The sequence below is a fragment of the Protopterus annectens genome, chromosome 1.part0 (assembly GCF_019279795.1).
Source record: "Protopterus annectens isolate FY-2018-M chromosome 1.part0, PAN1.0, whole genome shotgun sequence".
NCBI classification, from domain to species: Eukaryota; Metazoa; Chordata; order Ceratodontiformes; family Protopteridae; genus Protopterus; species Protopterus annectens.
In genome coordinates this window covers 1141794987-1141817380 of record NC_056725.1, presented here as the reverse complement: position 1 = coordinate 1141817380, position 22394 = coordinate 1141794987, and the positions used below count along the sequence as shown (strand labels likewise).

The following is a 22394-nucleotide window of genomic DNA, read 5'->3' as shown; positions in this document are numbered from 1 at the left end:
TTTGTGGATAATATGAGTGGCGAGGAACAGAACATTATTAACCCCATTATATGAATGCTGTTATCAAAGGTTGATTGACATACAAAAGAAGCTTGTCCAAGCTATGTAAGTTAATTATAAATAATAATAGTAATATTTTCTATGCTAAATTTCTGAACTTTTTAGATAGTGGCGGGTGGAGTGACTCAACAGATGGTGAATATAAAGCTTTGATACTTAAATCAGTTAGTCAAACTTCTTTCAAGTTTATACTAGAAAGTTTTTATGTGAAAATATATACACAGAGTTACTCCCTATAAATTCTTTAAGTTTAGTAAAATGACGTCTACAGTTTGTTGGAGATGTAGTAAAGATGTAAGAGCTGATTGAACACATGTTTATGAACTGTGAAAAATTAAATGTATATTGGGAAAAGATAAGCATGTTTTTTAAGGGGTTATGGTCTGATAATTGTTCTTTAACTAGATCAGTAATACTAATGAATGTTCCACTTTTTGTGTCTGTAAAAGCCAAAGAGCAAAGTTTCTTTTAGCCTTTCTTGGCAGTTGCCAGAAAATTTACTGAAAAAAAATGGAAATTGAACTTAGTTTGTATATTCAATGAATTTTTAAATTTAACAATACTATGTAAAACTGAAAAAGAAGCAATCAAAATAAAATCTATAAATCATAGTAAGACCTTTAATTATTGGGATACCCTTGAAACGTTGCTATTGAAATACCAAGATTCTTAATGTGTTAACTGTATAAGATTACCTTGATGATTCAATGTATTCCTATTATTATATAATATGTGAAGTTAAATTTCTTCCTTTGTGTGTATATATTGCAAATATGTTAATTAATAACATTTTTCTTAAAAAAGGAATGTTGGTAGTGTGAAAAGCCATATTTTGGTCAGGTTTGTATCATACAAAGGAAGATCTAAACACTGACACAATAGCTTAGCAATATGTATCAAACTGGGGATAAGCCACTGTTTTGTTGAAAAATTATGTCTTTAAGCTTGAAGAAAGAGGGCATGATTTGTGGTATCGAAGGAATGTCAATCAAAACAACTCAGATTTTAATTTTTATATAGTCTGAGGGATGTAACACATTTCAGAACTCACATATGGTGCTAAAATCTATAATACAGTATGAACCCAGTTGAGTCAAGGGAGCTAGGCCTTCAAAATCAGTCACCTAAATTAGAAAATAATGTTCATTAACCATCTGAAAGCTTTGCAAAATTCAGTGGACAAGTAGACATGCCTAATATTTAGGTCAAGACTGGATGAAAAACAAAAACTAGGGCAAATTTTTGAAAAACACTGTAATGATTCACTGAAGCCACCTCAACATTACATCAGACTGTTTGGATTTATAAACCCGGAGATCCAATGTCTTAAAGTGAAAAGCCTGACCAAGTGACATGTTAATGGACAAGAATGGATTAATTAGTGACAATGATGTTCACTAAATGATCTACCTATATACCTGTCATAGTTATTAAATGTGATAACACAGCTAAAGTATGATGACAGGCGAGTTTCCTTATTCAATGAACTTTGAGGAACAATGGAAAAAAGTTTGACTTTAGTTGTTTGGAGATGGACTGGCACTGTCCATTCCTGAGAATGTGGAGAAATACTTACAGTGGAATGCTGCTGCAGCTTAAGAAACAACTCAACTGTGTTAACTGAGTAATGGTACTGTTTACAACTATATATATATATATATATATATATATATATATATATATATATGGATCTAGGACATTTGCTCGACTGAGCAAACGACCAAAATCCAAACGGCCGGGCATACTTTCGCGACACACTTTCGCGTAAGTGTGACTGTTGCCGAGGCTGTACTATGGTGCGGGTAAGGGAAATTTGCTTTTCTCCACTGTAGCGCAGTCTCGGAGGGAGAATATTAAAGTAGGGGGGTGTGGGGGTCACAGACCCCCACATGGCGGGTGCATGGGGGCAAAGCCCCCCTGCTAAAATGTAAATGTAGTTTTTTTTTTTTTTTTTATCACACGCTTTAACAAAAGCGCTTTTTCGATAAAAGCACTTTCGTTAAAGTGTGTTCGGGTTTTATGGATTCGGACGTTTGCTCAGTCGAGCAAACGTCCTAGATCCATATCTATTAGAAAGCAAATGGAGGTGATTGCCAAACTCTTAGGGCTTTCCGACATAGTGGGTAGGATCTGGTTCCCCCCCTGTTTGTTCATGAACCAGACTACTGACATGTTGTGTGACTGGATAGCAATTGTCCCTGATGGAAGGGCAGACTGAAATGCTTGGAATGGTAAAAGCACTGACCTCAGTTCTAGGGCACTGATGTGCAGATTGGACACCTGTGGGGACCAAGTGCCTTGGACAGTCTTTCCCCTGAAAATGCCCCACCACCCTATCAGGGAAGCATCCGTGGTCACTCCGGCTTTGGGCTGAGAGGGGGTGAAGGGACAACTCCATAAATCCTCTTCTAGCTTTATCCACCAAGATAAATCCTTCTTGCAATGATTTGTTATTAAGACTGGATGAGACATGGGGTGAGTTAGAAGTGACCAATGTGACGCTAGGAACCATCGAAGCAGCCTCATGTGGTACCTCGCTAAGGGGACTAACGTTATTGTTGCTGCCATGGATCCGACAAGTTGCAGTACCAGATGAGTACAGACTCTGTCTTGAGACAGAATCAATTGAAGTTGCGATCTCAATTTTAACAACCTGTGATGAGGAAGGGAGGCCATGCAGGTTTTTGTATTTAGTTTTGTTCCAATGAAGATAGTTGTGATTTTTCTTTGGTGATTGAAATACAGCAGGTGCCTGGTGGGGTCAGTGAGGAGCCAGTTGTCTAGATATGGAAACACACGGAATCCTTGTAGCCTTAAGTGAGCTGATACAACTGCCATGCATTTGTTGAACACCCTGGGGGCTGTGGTGAGACCAAAGGGCAGTGCTTGAAAATGATAATGACTGGCTTCTAGCCAGAAGGGGATACATCTTCTGGGGTGCTTGTCCATCTTTATGTGGCAATACACATCCTGAAGATCTATAGAGCACATCCAAATGTCCTCCTATAGAAAGGGAAGGATAGACTGAACTGTGACCATCTGGAATTCTGTCTGTTGTACAAACTTGTTCAATACGCTGAGATCCAAGATTGGTCTCCAGTCCCCTGTCTTTTTGGCACTAAAATGAATCTTGAGCAGAATCCAGATTCTATTTGGTCTGGTAGGACTGCTTGTATGACTTTTTTCTGAAGCGGCTTTTGAATTTCTAATGCTGCTATATCCCTCTGACTGGGTGGAACATTGAAGATTCGCCTTTGGAGTTTGGGGAAATGATTGGAGGGAATGCAATAACCTTTGGTGATAACTGCCTGCACCAGGAATCCAATGTTATTGTGCGCCAGGCTGAGTGGTGCAGACAGAATCTTCCCTTGACTGCTTCCAGAGGTAAGCAATTGGACCACTGCTCAGGAGCGCTGAAAGGGTTTGTCCAGAAAAGAAATCTCTGGAATCCTGGTTGCATGGGCCCCCTCTGCCACGGGAGGGGCATCTTCCAGATAAGTTCCCCCCTCTGCCCCAGGGGGAAATACTAGCCACATGTGTCCCAAAAAGGACCTTGGGTCTTCTTGAACCACATCTTTCCACTCCCCTGATTCCTAAAGTAAGGTTGTTGTGGAGTAGAAAAACACACGCCCGCAGCAGAAAGCGTCTTGCCATCCTTTTCACACCTGGCTAATGTGTCTCTAAATTTTGGGCCAAACAATTAAGTAGCATCAATCGGAGCATTGACAAAGGAAGATTTAAAGGGGTCCGCAAAATCACACAAGCACATCCAGGCATGATGTCTAATGGCAATGTCTGTAACCGCTACTCTACACGTCCCTTCGGCTGTATGAGCAATAAGCTGCATGGACGAATTTGATATTGACTCCAGGGTGGCAAGCTGAGAGGCAACCTTATCTCGAACCTCATCAAACACTGCTTCTGCAAGGGTGTCTGAAACCGCAGTTATCAGGTCCCTTTGGAGTCTAGTGAAGTGTGCCAAAAAATTCAAGTTCCAAATAGAGAAGTTTGATGAAGCAAAGACACGCTTCCCAAATCTGTACATCATCCATTACACTCTGTTAGGAAGATGGACAGTGGAACTCTCTTTGACGAGTTCCTTTCTGGTGGCCGCCTCCACCACCATGGCATCCGCTACTAGACCCTTAGACTAATGGGGCTGATCCTCAGGCACTGAAAGAATTTTGCTGGTCTCTGGGAATTGGCTCTATGGTGTCAGGAGCCTTCCACGCCCATTGTATAATCAGTTTGATTAGCTTGTCAGCAGGTGGGGTCACCCAAGAAGTAGATGGCCAGGCACGAAAAGCTTGCAAGAAAACAGATTCCTCGGAGGATGGATTTGAAGACTTCCAATCACCCCTCTGTTTTAATATTTCCAGGATGTCTCCAAAGGAGGCATCTTCAGGGGGTGACCATGGTGACCCTTCCCCTTCATCGTAATCTGTATCATCAGTGACTGATTCTTCTGGAGAATCCAAGTGCTTCCTCTTGCACAGTCTTTTACAGGGTGGCTCCTCAGGAGGAAGATCTGAGGAGGACTCCAAAGAGAGGGGACCCTGCACTAGGGTATCTTGCTGCTCTTCTGCCCACTGTCTCGAGGTAGCAGACTGCGACAGCTGCCAACCAGAAGGAACAAAATGATGGCACTCCGATGGGGATGGTACCAACTGGGAGCCTGCTGAGGGTAGAGCTCTCTCCATAATCTGGAAGGCAGGCCTGTACGAAGAGGGATGGGAGCCCGGAACCAAGAAAAAAAACCTCAAAACCTGGGTCACACCCTGCTCCGATGAGCCGCCTCCCAGAGCAGAAACCAAGAGAGGACTTGAAACTACCTAGGAACCAAGAGACGTAGACGGTGCCATAGAAAATATCAGAGCCGATCCAGGAATCCTGGAACCGGCAGCCAAATCTTAGACCCATGGGTGCGACGGTTCCGAAAGAGCCAAAGACCACAGAGTAGGTTCCAGTACCAGAGTGAGATCCACCATCGGTACCGAAGCAGTTGGTACCGGGAGTGTAGAAGCAATTGGCTCCAAGACCTGGGAAGAGGTTGAAGGAGGAATATATGTAGGAGTCCTGGGAGAGTAAGCCTTGGCTCTGGGAGGAAGGGAGGTCCGAGAAGGTGCAGGGAGGCCTCTGGCTGCCAAGAGCTGATCCACTAATCTAACTAGATCCATTTCTGATAGACTCCTGGAGGAACGGATCGCCATTCCTGAAAGAGATTCAGGTCTTTCCACGAAGGGACTCAGCTGTTGATCCAAGAAGGGGTCTACTGAAGGGGAATATCTAGTCCGGGGGTACTTATAATATCGAACTTCGGCACCATAGTCTGTTGGATAGAGGGTGAGAATGGAACCGAAATAGTAGAAGTTACAATTACTAGTGCCAGGGAGGTCACTGGCGCCAAAGACATGGTTGGTACCACAGACGGTTGGGTACTTTCAATGGAAGACGGCACCGTAGCAGATTTTGTTGGTTTTGGTGCTGGAGCAGAAGTCAATAATATCTTAGGAACTTTATCCTTTGGTTATGAAGAAGGTGTCGAAACCTGAGATTTTTGAGTCTTGGAGTCATGTACCTTAGGTGAAGGCAGTAGTGAATGGCTCCATTTTTTTGTGTCAATTTTTGGAGATTTTGAAGTCTCTGCCTTAGAAAGAGTTTCACCAAATGGAAATTTTAATAATCCTTTAAGTATTCATTTGTTATGCCTCTCTGCAAGAGTTCAAGCACTGAAACCCTTACAGAGTTCACAAGGATGCTGAATTTTTAGATGAGGGACACCCAAACAATCAACACAAGAAAGATGCTCATCCGAATTGGGCATCTTTCTGCCACAGTTTTTACACTGCATAAACCTAGAGGTTCCTTTCTGCTTCTCTGCCATGCTGTCCAGTCAAATAATGGCACGCCCACACATGCACACACTCACTCACTCATAAAGAACAAGGGGGAAGGAAAGAGATAAAGATTTTTTTTAAAATACCAACTATGATATTAGGCCTCTCCTTCCCGTTTACTACTGGTAACTCTTTGATACCACTGTTGGTATCCTTTTCCTCCTCTTTTCTTCTTCTTTACCCTAATACCAACAATGGTAAGGAGACATACCCTGAGGTAAATACAACTGAAGAAAGTTATCAATAAAGTCACTCACACACAAGAAGGAGGCTAAACAATAGTAACTATTATAGAATATAAACGAAAGGCAGAATAATAGGCAAGTAGAAAAAGATTTTTAAGCACTTAGCTGAGAGCAACGGCTGATGTGTCCAATTTTCTATGCAGCAAATAAGATCTGGGGTAATGGGAAGAGAGGCAGTATGGGTAGAGCCTTAGCTCAAGAGTTTTTGGCTGGACCGAGCTTTGTACAATGGCCAAGTTGGTTCCAAGGGTTAGGAACCAAACCCATCAGTCAAGAATGAATGAAGATTGACAACATCAGATGAGAATATTCCCTTATCCTTACTCTATAACAACAAGTGCTGCAAACATTAAAGGTTCCCCTCCCATATACCATGTAACAATCTGGTTTGCTGGTCATTTGGGAGCACTGAAGTGTAGTATATCACATTGGTGATGTGAGTGTCGGTTAACTGTTGTTTCGCTAAAGTGGAATTCTGGCAAAGTGGAATCGGTGAACTGCTGTTCGATGAACTGTGTTTTTGATGGAAGAGAAAGGTACTTTAACTGTGATTAGATGAGAAGGTTAAACAACTGCAATATGTTAAAACATTACTGATCAAATGTCTGGGAATAAACTGAGGAGAAGACATTGGATTTCTTTCTATAACAGGGTAGAAATGTTAATGTTCGTTAAACTAGAGTCGTTTATGGTTTATCTTTGAATCCATTATCACTCTAGATTAAAAAAAACATATTTGTTCTTTAAGCTGTTGAAGACGAGAAGCAAAGTGATTTTTTTTAACTTGGGGGGAAAAAACTAAGTTTCTTAAGAAATACCTCAGGATTCAAAAATATTACCCCCCACTTGATAATAAATTCATTCTACATGAATAAACATACTGTTTAAGAAACACTGACAGTCTCGATATGAAATTAACACAATTCTCAAAATCAACCTCAGAAAGAGACCTTAGCAAACTACATTCAGCATGCTGAAATAACTTGTCAAGAGAAATTAACACAATGCAAACAACTAGGCAGCTCAAGAAAAATCTATAGCTCCATCTTAAACAAAAAATGAATTCCACGTCCAATCACAATTCTGGCTAGACTACAAACCTTTATTGCTTAAGCCACTCAACATTTGCTCTCTCACATTTCTCGCAACTTTATCTTATCCTATTTTACATTACATAACATTCTTTTTAAATATGACCCTCAAATCGTATATACATGTGCATTTTGTGATGCCTAACTTCATACCAAACAAATGTATGTGTTATGATTATGGTGTCTTTATGCACGCTATACACACTTATTTAGAACTACTGTATATACTTCACGGATATAATGCGTTTTACATACCTTTAGGTTAATTTGTTTTTGCCACCTGGCCTGGGTTGTGACTAAAAATGATCATGTACCAGCCCACTCATTTACTTAAACAAGCAAGCAAAATAAATAATTTCCCAACTTCCAGGCCCAATCCCTCCAGCTCCCATGCTGCTTGTTGAACAGCGTTTTTCTGGGTCATGCTCAATATTTTAAGCCCTCTGCATCATGGCAGCAGATCTCATTTGTTACTTTTAAATCTTGATTTTTTTTTAGGGGATTTTAAAATTATATTACAGGTATTTCTTTGACTGCTACTAACTATTTTTCAGTATGGTCTATATCTATTATGTACCTTTTTTAATGTTTGAAAAGCATGACATATGTTATTCAGGAATGAAGAAAACATACTTTCCAGCAGATGTATGAATGGTATACTGTAACATCTGAGGGGGGGAACAAGCTACCAAATTAATACAGTCTCCATTTACGATGCAAGAAAGAAAGAAATGTCATGCCACATTAACAGAGAAAAGTCAAATAAGTAAAATGAGCAAGTCTCAGAATTAAAATGCTACTTGCACTGCTGAATGAGCACAATGTCCTGTTCAAATAGTTAATTGATTTGTAATTCCATGATAGCCAAACATTTGAAGTTTCTTCCTTGAAGCAGAGAGCAAAATCTGTAATTCTTTCTGTGCACAGTTAGCTTTAGGCACCAGTGAACCCTGCAGTCGCTGGGGGCGTCCAATCACAGCAAGTTATCTTATCTTGATATTCTGCAACATCTACCACACCATCAAAAGCTAGCACAGCAATCTTGCGCATTTAATAAATCAGGAGGGTAATAACTTTTATCTCCTTTAAAATTCAAAGATATCTCTGGTTATAGTAACAGTGTTTTATCAAGCAACAGCTTTCACAATTCTATTAAATATTTTACCAATGACATACTGCCCATGGCTTAATTAAACCCTGTTGGTGGACATTCTATCCACTAAAACTAACACATCCAGCTTTAAGTACCTGCAATACGCATGGCTGCAAGAAGACCCCCCTTAACCATCCTTGACTGTTGTGGGGGCTCCACAAAAGCTGCTGCTGGTTGGGGAAAAATGAGGAGTAAAAAATGTATACATTTCCTTATTATGCTTTTTAACTTGCACAGGTCTGTGACAGGATAAAACTGATAATGAACATAAGCAAGGTTAAGCACTACACAGATCAGCAGTCCAGAGTGACTGATCTCAGTGCAAACCTTGGATTTTTAAGAACAGCTGATGCTTCCAGTCTTCAGGGTTGGTTTTCTCCTTCAGGGAGTTTTATAAACACTGGTGGAAAGTACAGTTGTGTAAAATCTTACCACAATGGTAGGTGTCCTTCTCTTTGCTGTTGCCAAGGGTGGCCTGACATCCAGCCAGTATACCAAAGCCTTTAAGATGCTCAGTGTACAGCATAAAGGTGACATCCGGACTTACCATCCCCAGAACTGAGAGCATCAGTAGGAACACCAGCTCAAGGATTAGAGAAGTACCAAGCACATCTAGAAGGGAAAACAACCAGGGGGACTAGGGAGGGAGTGAATATTGCAACAGTGAAGAGAAGGACATCTACCATTATAAGATTTTACACAATTGTACTATGTCCTTCCATGCCACTACTGCAGTATTCCATACAACAGGGAGAGTGCAAAAGCTCATGAAGAAGACAAGAAGGGGGAAGGACCAGCACAGTCCTCTAGGAAACCATGAAGGATGGCCATAGCAAAACCAGCTCTAGCCTTGGATATCACACCCACCTTATAGTGCTTGGTAAAAGTATGTGCAGATGTCCAGGCAGCTGCCTTAAGAACACAGTATTTTACCTCTTGAAAAAGCACCAGAAGAAGCCATAGCATTAGTAGAATGAGCCTTAACCAAAGAAGGAAGGTTTTTGCCATGAAAAGAACAACAAACAGAAATGCTACTTTCAAGAAGAAATAGTTTGCTTAGAAACAGCCAATCCCAAATATCTAGGGTGAAAGGAAACAAAAACATGATCAGATTTGTGAAAAGCTTTGGTCTTATCCAAATAAAATATGAGGTGTCTATGCACATCCAAACTGTGCAAAACCTTCTCACTAGCAGATTTGTGGAGAAGGTAAAAGTGGACAAATGAATAGACTGATGATATATCTCATTCACCACTTTGGGCATAAAAGAAGGATTAGTACGAAGGGACACCCTCTATTATGGAGAACTAAGGGGGGAGGGGGACAGCCATAAGGACTTGACGCTCAAATACCTGTCTGGCAGAAGTAAGGGCCAACAAAAGAACAGTCTTCCAAGAACAATGCTGCAAGGAAGCTGAAGCCACAGGTGCAAAAGGAGCCTGAATAAAGTTTTATGAAACAAAATTACGGTCCGAGGAAGGAGGTACAGACTTCCTGGGAGGTCTAATATGAAGGATGCCTTTATGAAACTGTTTAGCCTCAAAATCTAGAGACTAAAGTGAGTGGTAGAGACTAGCAGAAATAGCTGACAAGTGGGCCTTCACAGAAGAATATGCCAACCCAGCATTGAGTAATTCACAGAGATAAGAGAGAACCAAAGGAACAACCACACAAAGTGGATCCAAGTTATGAGAAAGACATCAAACAGAAAACCTCTTCCATTTGGATAAGTAGAATGTCCTAGTATGGGTTTTCTTGCCTCCTGCAGGACCCAAAGCACATACTCAGAAAAAAGGTGTCTATATGGAATCAAAATCCTATCACCCACAGTGTCAGTTGAAGAGTGGAGAGGTGGGGATGGATGACAGATCCTTTGTCTTGTGTGAATAGGTCCACCTTGTGAGGTAACATGTGATGACTGCCCTTGGCTAAATGGAGAAGAACAGGGAACCAGTGTTGTCTGGGCCAAAAAGGGAGTCACCATCAAGATTTTGGGAGCATCCTACTTTATCCCGAACATGACTTTTGGAATGAGAGGAAGAGGAAGGAAGGCATAAAGACACATTACCTTACAGGAAAAAGAGAGGGCACCCACCTACCAGACCAGAGGACATGAGGCGGTGGCACAAAAAAGGGGAAGTTGTCTGTTCAGAGGGAAGGCAAATAGATCTACTTGAGGAGTAGCCCATTGATGGACAATGTCCAGAAACACATCTTTGTGAATCATCCACTCATGGGAGTGTGACATTCAGAGACTCTCTGCCACAATGTTATGACCTGAGGGAATGTAAACTGCCTTAAGAGCCACTTGATACTGGAAAGCTAGCTCCCACACTTGAAGTGCTAGCCTGCACAGGAGATAAGACCTTGCCCCGCCGTGCTTGTTGATATACCATATAACTGTGGTATTGTCTGTCAGTACCTTGAGGGGCCATGGAATGAAAAGAGGATGAAATGTTTGAAGAGCCAACAGAAGAGCTCTCATCTCTTTGACACTGATGTGGTCTTTCTTTTGTTGACGTGACCAGAAGCCCTGCACTTTTAGAGACCCGAAGGAAGCCCCCCTATCCCATGTCCGAAATGTCTATGAACAGCTCCTGAGAAGGGAGTGGGTGTTGAAAAGTAAGCCCTGGATTGAGTGACAACTGCCAAATTCCCCACTGAATTTGCAGCTTGTGGCATGGGAGAAGTGGGACTATGAAATCTAGAGGATGAGAGTGCTGAAGCCAAACTGACTTTAGAAACCACTGGAGTTTCTCATGTGGAGTTTGGCTAAAGAGAGCATAGGAATGGAAGAGGCCATGAAACCCAGAGCTCTTAGAAATTCCCTGGCTGTAATAGAGGCCAGAGGAAGAAGGGACTGAAAAAAGGCAATGACAGTTAAGGCCTAGGGAGGCAAGGATGCCAGCATTGGGACAGTCTGGATCCTGCATCTCAGAAACACATGATCCTGTGAAGGAGTCAGGAAGGACTTTTGGAAAATTACATTGAACCCCAGGTTTTGCAGGAAACAGATGGCAAAATGGAGATGCTGCAGTAGAATCTCTGGAGAGGTTACCTGAAAAAATAGGTTTAGGTAGGGAAAGACCTGTAACCCCCCTTAGCCTTCAAAAAGCAATCACAGGAGTGAGGCATTTGGTGAATACCCTTGGAACAGTAGAGAGGCTAAAGGCAAAGCAGAGAACTGAAAATGCCAGGAAGCAACATTGAAACAAAAACTTCCTGAAAAGGGGATGAATAGGGATATGAAAATAAGCATCTTTGAGGTCCAGAGAAACTAGAAAACCCTGAGGAACCAGCTGAGGAAACAAGGTATGAAGGGACAACATCCAAAGGAAGGGACCATCAGAAATGTGTTTAAGTGAGAGAAATCCAGAATGAGTCTCCAAATGCCTTCTTTCCTGGGGACCAAGAATATTCTGGAATAAAACCCTTTCCCCTTTGAGAAACTGGAACTTCCTGAATAAGTTCCCCGAGTCAAGAGATTCTGAACCACCACTGGAAAAAAAAGGCTAATTGTTCCTGAGGGGGATGAGGAATGTCCATGAAAGGGGGAAGAAATTTCCAGACCATGTAATACCATTGGTGATTGATGGAAAGAACCCAGGAATCTTGAATTATCTTTACAGAATGCGGCTGAGAAGTTCAGGATAGTCGTACAGCACCTCGTTTGTCAGAAAAAGGAGATTTCTGAGCTACAGGAGTCAGGGTAACTTTAGCAGGAGGAGCCCTTCTATCACCCTTCTTAGCTTTGGGTGGAGGGCGAGACTGCCTGTGAACAAAGGCTGGCCTATTAGGATAATTCCTCTGGAATTTAGATAAAGATATGTTTTAAAGCCTTGCCCTTTTCCTGTAGAGACTTGAATAAATTAGCAGCAGCAGCAACAAAGAAATGCTTGTTATCCAGAAAAGCATTCATCAACTTAGCCTTAATATCATCAGGCTAAGGTTGAAGCCAAAGCCAGGAATATCTTCTCAGCACAGAGCCAAAAGCAGTAGCACTAGACAAGGCATCTGCTGCATCACAATTGCATTTAATAGAGTGGTGAGCCACCAGAGAAGTCTCTAACAAGGAGAGAGCAGAAATCTTCCTCTCAGAGTCAAGAAGGTCAGAAATAACCTGACAGGCTTGAGACATAAGAGCCAAAATATATCTTGTCATATGGGTCTGATAATTGAGTCCTAATAGCAAAGGTAGCCGAGGTATAAACCTTCTTACCCAGTCTTTCCATCGTTCTACTGTTTTTTTATCAAAAGGAAGCAACTGTGTAGAAGGTAGTAACTTAGATGGCTTGTCAGATGCCACAGATGCCACAGAAAGGTCAGCTGTTGGGACAGTTATAAAAGGAACTTGCAATCATCAGGCACCTTATAAAATCTATGAGACTTTTTGGGAGCAGTGAAATGAGAATCAAGAGCCAAAGGAGCAGAAAAGGCATCCAACAAGGCAGCCAGAACAGGAGAAGGTCTAGGAGAGTCAATCTGCAAAAGCTCATAATACCTCTTTCAAACATCAGTTACCTGGGCGCAATCCCATTTGAAGAATTCCTGTATTCTGGAAATTGTGCCCCAAAGAAAATCTCCTCAGGAGGAGAGTCAGGATTAGTGGACTCCTCTTCCTCAGAACCACAGTCTAAGGGAGAAGGAATATGGGAAGAATATGCAAGTGATTCCACATCAGAATCCTCTTCTCCCTCAGAAGAATCTTGTTCCCTAGGCCTCTTAAGAGGAGTATTAGATCAGGATGGCCTGGAACAGAAACTCCTTGAGAATGTTTCAAAGCCATAAGGGCACTGAACAAACCTTGATTGAAATGCTGTCATTCACTCTGAGGGTCTTTAGCAGCAGGAGAAACATGTTTAGTTTTTTGATTCTTCGTCTTTAAAGGGATGTCAGCTTTGTAACGCTTATAAGTCTCAGACACTGTATGACACTCTATAATTGTAATCGGTACCTCCTCCCTAACCAAAATCTGAGGAACACCCCTAGGCCCTTCAGTAATAATCAGCAGAAGTTCCTCCTGAACATCTGAAGCGGACATGTGCAAGGTCTCCAGAGACATGCATGAAGCCAGATCCAAGCCGGCAGAGAAATCCAACCATGGAACAAGGCGATCTTCCAGGCTTTCACTAGCCTCGAGAGAGACATCCAGTAGAGGTGGCACAGCTGAAGAATCAGACCTAGCTTTCTTGCCCTTCTTCTTTACGAATGGCTGACTCACAGAGCGGAAAGTTCCTTCCATAGCATCTTTTGCCAAAAGTTTAAGACGTTGATTTTAAATATTTGGCCAAAGAGGAAAGCTGACTATGCAGCATCTTCAGAACGAAAGCCTAGCAAATAGAACAGGACACATGGTGGTGGGAAACACCTAGACAAAATAAATACCATTCATGATGGTCTTTAAGTGTAATCTGTCTCCCGCACTAGCATATATCGTTTCTGGATGACATGAACCCCATAAGCAACAAGAAGAAGGAAAAAAGATAAGGATAAAACCCCACCAGGGCACTTATCTGAAAACAGATTGGTAAATCAGCAAACAAAGCAAGCGTTCAGACCGATGATTGAAGATGGCATTCGGACTGGTGGCAAACAAGTTCTGGGGATGGTATGACCAGATGTCACCTTTATGCCCTACACTGTACATGAGGTGCATTAATGTGAGATGTGGCATACCTTTAGCAACCTAAAGGTTTTGGTATACTGGATGGGCATCTGGCTGTCCTTGGCAGGAGATCATACTATATTTCCAAACTTCTTTGCTAAGAAATTCAGCGTAACACCAATTCTAGCAGAATAAAGGCTCAAAATCAGGAACACATTTTAAATATTACTCTAATTCAATTAAAAATTTAATAGAATAACACCTTTTGTATCAATGTGCATTTTTGGACAATAAGTATAAAACTATGATGTCTGGGTTTATTGACTGTCTGTAATCCAGAATGCTTTACAAGCAAATCAAACTTTTTATGAAGAACAAAGCAAAACTATGACCAAAATCAGGGGAGGTCTGCAAAATCAGGGACAGTGACAGGTTTGTATTACTCCACAATGAGGTAAATAAAAATGACTTATTCCTGCTAAACAGCAGTCACTGATCTGGTGTGGCAGTACCAATGTTGCACAATGTATTTCTATTTTTGCTGAAATAAGTACAAAAATGGGTATTGCTATGGCTTATATATATATATATATATATATATATATATATATATATATATATGTGTGTGTGTGTGTGTGTGTGTAAAAAGTACAAGTACTTTTTTTATCTGTGCACACACCCAATAATGCCAGGAAACATACCTTATTCTTCTGGGTATCAATAAAAAATGCAAATAACAAGTAATTACATTTCAAACATACATTCAGACATTTAGATCTTCTAAGAGTCTGGGGGCTAGCACCCCCTAGGCTATATAAATGGATACAGAGGGCTTCCTTAATCATCCTTGACTTTTTGGGGACCCTGCCAAAGCTGTTGCTGGTTGGGGAAAATGAGGAGGAAAAAATGTATTAATTTTCTGTTTAGGTTGTTAAACCTGAACAGGCTGTGATATGACCCTGTTAGGATAAAGCTAATAATGGTCTCTGCCCTCAACTGCACCCATTCTAAAACCAGCCCTGCATCTATGTGTATGTACAGAAAGCTACTGTAGATTGTGTGTGTGTGTGTGTGTTGGGGGGGTTGTGTGTTTATCTTTAACTTTCATCACAGTCAAATCTTAGAGGTGTGCACGAGGCCATTACAGCTTGTGTTTGGGCTCAGGACAGTGTGGTCACTGTTTTTTTTTTTTTACTTTTCCTCACAGACTGGGGGGCCGGGGGTGTGTGGTTATCTTTAATTTTCATCACAGTCAAATCTTAGAGGTGTGCATATGAGGTCATTACACCTTGTGTTTAGGCTCAGAACAGTGAAGTGTGGTCATTGTTTCTTTTACTTTTCTCATGGACCTCAGAGGTGTACAAAGAAGGTTACCACAGATTGGGTAAGGGCAGTGTACTGTACAGGAGCAACAAAGTAGAGTACATTACTATAATCATTATTTTTTTCACTTTCCTCACAATTACACATCAGGTGCTTTTACAGGTGGCTACCTTGTGGCATTAGAGATGAGGAGGCGTGCTGTGTATATGTATGTCAGCAGTCACTTGAAATACATGACTTTAGCAGTTTGAACCACTGCTTTCATCTCAGTCTAACACCAGAGGGATGTATAGGCAGTCTTTTTGGGGTGTTAGGGAGGCATGCAGTTCTCATGCTATGTATCCAGACAACAACTGGCTTGTTAGTTTATTGTGGGCTACTACTTTGTTATCTTTGAATATTAAGCCTCGGGTACAGTTCATGTCTTTCTTGAAAGAAAAAAAAAATAAGACTGAAATTCTTTTCTTACTCAGGTTTTTTTTTTTAAGTCTGAGAAAATGCTCTAAAATACATCCAAAAACATCTATAACCCTATGACTTCTTGGGCCCTGCCTTATTTGAGTTATTTCCTAAATGGTTATTACTGTGCTGTCTTGGTCTGGAAAGGTATGTTGAAAGGATGCAAGGAAAACTAAAGCCATACAGCAGCACAATTTCTTTCCTCAATCAATTTCTGTTTCAGTCATCATTGTATGAAAAGTTTGTATAAAAAAGATTTTAAAAAAACTTAAAAATGCACTTTAGAGCATATAGGAAGTTGTCTTCTTGAAAAAGCTGAACAGTAAGGCAAAATGTGAGAAAAAAAAAACTAATGTGCATGGATGTATGGGGAGCTCAGCCCAAGTTGGGAGGTGGTGGGTATATTTGTGTGTGTGTGTGTGTGTGTGTGTGTGTGTGTGGGGGCTTACTGGAACAGTAGGCCTAAGGTGCTATTTTACCTAAGTACAGACCAGTACATAGCGTTGCTGCAATGTCTCATTGTTGCAACTAAATGCCAGTAAATGTCCCTTTGTGAGATGTCCCAACATAGTGTGGTAGACAAGCCCATTGTAATGTAAGAGTGTTGCAGCTACAGGTCAGTCTGTGCGCACTACTCCTAAAAGTTTGCAGCATGAAATGAAAGGTTACTCAGGAAGGGTGGCAGTGACTGGAAGTGCCCAGGGGCCCCACAACGTGACATCTGCTGGGGGCCTCCAAATGTTAACACCGACCCTCTTTCTATGCCTGTCAGACAGATGACTCATAGTTAACAGGGAACACTAATTCTGGCAGATTTCCCTTGTCACTCCACCAAAATTTGAAATAATTATGACATAGTAAGACAGAGGGGGTCTTATTATACCATTTCGAAATAAATTCTACATGATTACCTGTTAATGTTCACGTTAATCAACCTCTCGGGGTTTCATATGGCATCAGGTACATCAACTGCAGTATTATGCTGGCGGCTAAATGGAACACTGCTATAACTCCAGGAAACACTGTTACTGATTTAACTGGGTTCAGCTATTAGTCTAGTTTTTCCCATTTAACATTACATGTATTTTACTTCTAATATTGGATGCAAACTAAAAAAAACAAGGACAACAATAGAGATTCTTAAATTTAAGTAAAATGTACAATAAGTGATAACACAGGTCTCATTTTTATAACACTTTCAAGATGATAATAGTGAAAAAATACTGTGTACAACATAACGTCAAAATCAGCAGCAGCAGCTCCCTTTTTCCCATTTTTTCTACATGGGGTCGGGGTATCGTATTAACTGTCACCGACTCTCTTGATTCAATGCCACACTCCTGCCTTCTTCAACACTCATGCCTGACTGTCGCAGATCTTCTTTCACACAATCTATCCACCTCTTTGATGGATGTCCTCGCTTCCTCTTACCTTCTTCCTTCTTACCACCGTAATCTGTTCTCTTTGATCTTTTCTGCAATTGGAGCTACTCTGGCTTCTGCTCTTATGTCCTAATTTCTTCGCCTGTCCCGCAGTGTGTATCCTACCACCTTTCTCAGGCACTTCATTTCCGTCACCTCTAGCTTCTTCAACTGTTCTGCCTTTACTGCCCAGGTTTCTGTACCATATAGTAGTACTGGTCGCACCACTGTCTTGTACACCTTACTTTTCAGCTTCTTTGGCATTCTTCTGTCATACACTACACCTGATACTCAATGCCAGTTGGCTGCAGCCCCGCTGATTCTAGCTTTGACCTCTTCATTCAGACCCTTCTCCTCAACTACTCCTTCCAGATACTTGAAGCTGTTTACCTCTTCCACTATCTTCCCTTCTATCTCTATTCTCAGCTTCTTCTGATTTCCCCAATTTACTGCCATTATCACCGTCATATCTGTGCTTAGTTTCATCCCATGTGCTGTCAGATTTGTATTCCATTCTCCTCTCCTTTCCTGAAGTTCTAGCTCAGAGTCTGCCTGTACTGCCACATCGTCTGCATACAGCAGCTTTGTTGATCCCCCCCCAGCCTGTTTGCTTATGTAGTCCATAACCAGTATGAAAAGCAGTGGGTTCAGAGCTGAACTCTGATGTACACCCACTGGGAACTTCTCTGTGAGGCCGAACAGTGTCTGTACTTAAGTCATTGGGTCCTTGTACACAGTATGGATATTTCTGGAAATTCAAACCACTGCAGTACTGCCCAGCGTTCTTGGGACCTTGTCATATGCTTTCTCCAAGTCTAGGAATGCCAAGTTGGACTCTCTCCTCATCTCTAGCTTCTTCTCAAGTATCTGTCTCAATGCAAACATCGGGTCAGTTGTGCTGCATCCTGATCTGAATCCAAACTGCTCATCTCCCATCTTACATTCTACTACTCTGCATATCTGTTTATCAATCACCCTCTCCAGAACTTTCATGCAATGTGATAGGAGTTTGATGCCTCTGTACTTCCCACAGTTGTGGCTGTCCCCTTTGTTCCTGTACAATGGCACGAGTATGCTTATTCTCCGGTCATCTGGGTTACGCCTTTCTCTCCACACTGCTATTAGTACCCTCAGGAGCCATTTCTCCCCTATCTCACCCAGCATCTTTATCATATCTGCTGTAACCTCATCTGAGCCTGCTGCTTTCCCTACTTCATTTTCCTTAGTGCTGTTCTTACTTCTTCTAGGGTGGGCTCCTCTTCTTCTCTCATCGTAGGCTGTTTCTGGGGCAGTACAGCTTCTGTGGGGTTTTCCTGATTCAGAAGCTGCTGGAAATACTCCTTCCATCTGCCTTTGATGTCCTCTGGGCTGGTGAGCAGGTTGCTGCTGACATCCCTTATGAAGGGTGCCTGACTATCTTCTTTATCTTTCTGTCTTTGCCTTGCAACCTGATATAGTTTCTTTGTGCCCCTTACTGAGTCACTTTCCAGAAGTTGGTAAAGTGCCTCCAATGCCCTATTCTTTGCTATTGCAACTTCTTTCTTAGCTTCTTTGTTAACCAACCAGTAGTCCTTCCTAGCCTGGTCAGTCTTTTCTGTCTCCCACTTCTTCCTGCACTCCTTTTTTCTTTTGATGACTTCCTGGACTTCTGCATTCTACTACCAGCTTTCCTTGTGTACCTTATTTCCATACCTGGCTCGGCCACATATCTTTTCTGTAGTCCTAACACATGCTGTTTTTAGATGCTGCCATTCTTCTTCAACTCAACCTATTTCCTCCTCTTCTTGGGGTGCTAGAGCCCTGAGCAATTCATTGAACTGTTGTACTTTCTCTCCAGTCAACTTCCAGGTCTTCAGCCTGGTCTCCATTGACCTTAGAGCCTTCTCTGACCACTGCTTGCAGCAGATTGTGGCAACTAGTGGTTTATGCTGTGGGCCGACTGTTTCACTGGGGATGACTTTGCAATCATGGATTCTGCCCCAGTACATTTTCCTTAATAGGAGGAAGTCTACCTGAGTTGCATGTTGACTACTCTTGTACATGATCTTGTCACTCTCTCTCTTTCTGAACCATGTGTTGACTACTATTAAACAATTTATCAGACAGAAGTCTAGAATGGCTTCTCCTCCTTTATTCCTGTTGCCCCACCCATATGGACCCAGGCAGTCTTCACATCCTGTTCTGTCTGTCCTGATATGTGCATTCAAGTCACCCATTATCAACACCAATTCATGTCATCCTGCTTTACCTAGTAGGTCCTGCGACTGCTGACTGAATGCACTCTTTTCCTCACTATCACAACCCTGCTGTGGGGCATAGGCTGAGATTATGAATACTGCCCTATCATTACACTAGAGTCTGACTGCCATGAGTCTGTGATTAATTCTGATGATATCCCTTACTGCCTTCTGAAGCCTCTTACTCACCACTATTCCTATACCATTTCTAGCCTGCCCTCCACATTAGTAGTAGACTCTGGATCCCAAGCAAAGTGGTTTTGCTTTGCTGCCCTTCCATCTCATCTCATGGATACATAGGATGTCCAGCCTCCTCCGTATCATCATGTCATCCACTTCCCAGCTGCGTCCTGTCAGTGAACCTTTATTAAGCGTAGCAATTCTCAGTTCATGTTTGGCAGGTTGGTTGGTTTTACATCCAAATGAAGATGCAAAAACTAAACGGCTGCAGGTACACTGAGGTGCCCAAAACACACAACAACAGCAAAAGTAAATTAAGGCACCAAAGTTACACACTGGAAATCAGTCACTGTACTTTATTGCAGAAGACAAACGGTAAGCGCTTTCACAACTTAATGTTGCTTCATCAGACCACATCACTACAACTGATGCTTGGTTAAATACTAGGACAATTAGTATGACATCACAATTTAAAGAGATATTACTCCACTAACATAAGAACATATATCAATATCCATAAGAAAAATGCATAAAATATATAGAAAGGTGTGTATTTACACACAATAATATTTAAAAACAATAATATTTAAAAACAATAATATTTAAATTTAAAAAAAATATTAATATTTAAAAAAAGGGGGGGGGGGGTGTCATCCCTGATGGTTATTAACATCCAGCTTTCGCTCAACAGAGCTATCCCAGGTAACCCAAGCTGGGCAACTAGACACCGGCCAGCCAGTAGCTTACTGACTCAGTGCTACTGGGCTTTATGGTGGGCATACACTGGCCAACAGGGGCACATATACCCCTCTCAAAGTTAGAACGGGTCCCTGGCATGGGTCAGAGAAGGCCGGGTGTTCAACCCACTTATCACCGGTAACTACCCATGCCCATTTTTTGCGACATTAGTCAACATGACCAAATCACCTACAGCCATATTTTACACCCTTGAGTGGCTAGCCCTGCCATGGCACAACGTCAAAATGCCAGTGAATAATGTTCGCAGTTTGAAATAATAATAAAAAATGCAATACAAATCTTGTGCTAGGAATGCCCAATTTAACTTTCTGTCACATATTCTGTACATAATATAGTGTGCACGCAATTAGGACACTGATTAAATCAGTGTACATGCATAGGCTTGGTGAACAAGCACAAGGTCCACTGACCACTACAGAACCCCCTGCATCCCATGTTGGAATTGGAATTCCTCATTCATTCATTTCCTTCTTGAAGGTATGGTGTAATAGGCTGAGTTTAACTGAGAATGGGGCCTTATTTCATAAGCAAGGAAATCTTTGAGCTATGAAGCTGTCATGTTTCATGGAATGGTTAACATTAATTTCTAGGGAGTTTTTTTTCTTTCCTGCAGTTGACCTATTAGCTACCCCCAGCCCCTCTCCTCATTCACAGGGACTAGCGAGATCTGCCTTAGCCTCCCCCCCAGGCTCAACCAAACCCTAGTTTGGGGGCCGGTAGGGAAATTAAGGATGCTGGTGCAGTGCCATGCTGCACACAGGGGATTTAACCCTAACTCCCATTCCTTCCAGCAGCCTTAGTAATTCCACAATCGCTATACTCAAGGGGTGAATAAGCGACCTCCTGACAAAGCTGCTCACTGTACATGCAGCACAGAGCTAGCTGGACCCATATGCTGAATACTGCAGCAAGCCTTCAGGCTGCTTCCCTACTCCTAGGATGGGTGAGCCAACAATGGTCTCTCACTCCCATCCTCCCCATCTTGCACACATACAGCTAATTGAACACAGGTCATCTGGGGCACAGTAAAGGCTTTATCTCTCAGCACCACTGGGCAGCTCTGTGTTAATTCTTTTGAGGTCAAGTGTCCACTCTTGATCATGACACTATGGGGCCTATTCTAAGCAAAGGGTGTCAAACAGAAAGGGTGTTATTTAATGCTCTGCATATCTGAATCAGATCTCCTTTAAGAAGGCAAAAAGATGCAGAAAGTAGAGTGTTGCTAAAGTCTTTGACTATAAGACTACCCTTGCAACCCCTCAATTCTACTTGTGAGGAATCTTTGTATCTTCTCCAGCTGCACCAGATGGTGTTTGACTAAGTTACAGAACAGGGGAAGTATTTTATAATAGATCTGATAAGAGCTGTATACATCATACAGGCTGCAATTACCTTCCAGGAATGGCCCTTGATACCACAGAAGATGAGACAGACAGCATCAACTACATGGCTGTCAGGTGAAAGGCCAAAGTCTACAAGAACTCCAAGGAGTTTTTCTATTTTTCAGTGCTCATTAATAGTACATAAACTTGGTAGAGGGGGGTTTTGCCAAATGTCAGAATGCTATATTTTTTTGACATAGAAGTTAAGATCACTTTTACTGCACCATTCATGTGTAATATTAAGTGCCATTTGAAGGGAAATAGTGTCAGCAGGGTCAAGGAGTATGCTCCCAAGCTTGTATTTATCTGAATATTTAGTTAGCCGGACAATGAAATCAGAGATGGTGTTAGAGAAAAAAAGATGTCATGAAGTAGCTGTCCCTGGACAAAGCTTTGAGGGACTTAACTGGTGACAAGGGATAGTGAGGAGAATTCCTATTCCTATCCATTGTGCACAACCATGTAGCCAACTGTGGACAAAGTTATTACAGTTGCATTTACCTTCAGATCCCCTCCTTCAAGCAGTACACTGTCAAATCTTTTAAGATCTGCCTTTGACAAAACCATAGGGATTATATTCCA

At 41.8% G+C, this 22394-nt stretch overlaps 1 protein-coding gene across 3 annotated transcripts in view; it reads right to left on the bottom strand.

The window, feature by feature from the left end:
- Positions 1-22394, bottom strand: part of USP45 (ubiquitin specific peptidase 45) — a 2611314-nt gene that overhangs the window by 25907 nt on the left and 2563013 nt on the right. The gene's annotated exons all lie outside the window — the stretch shown is intronic.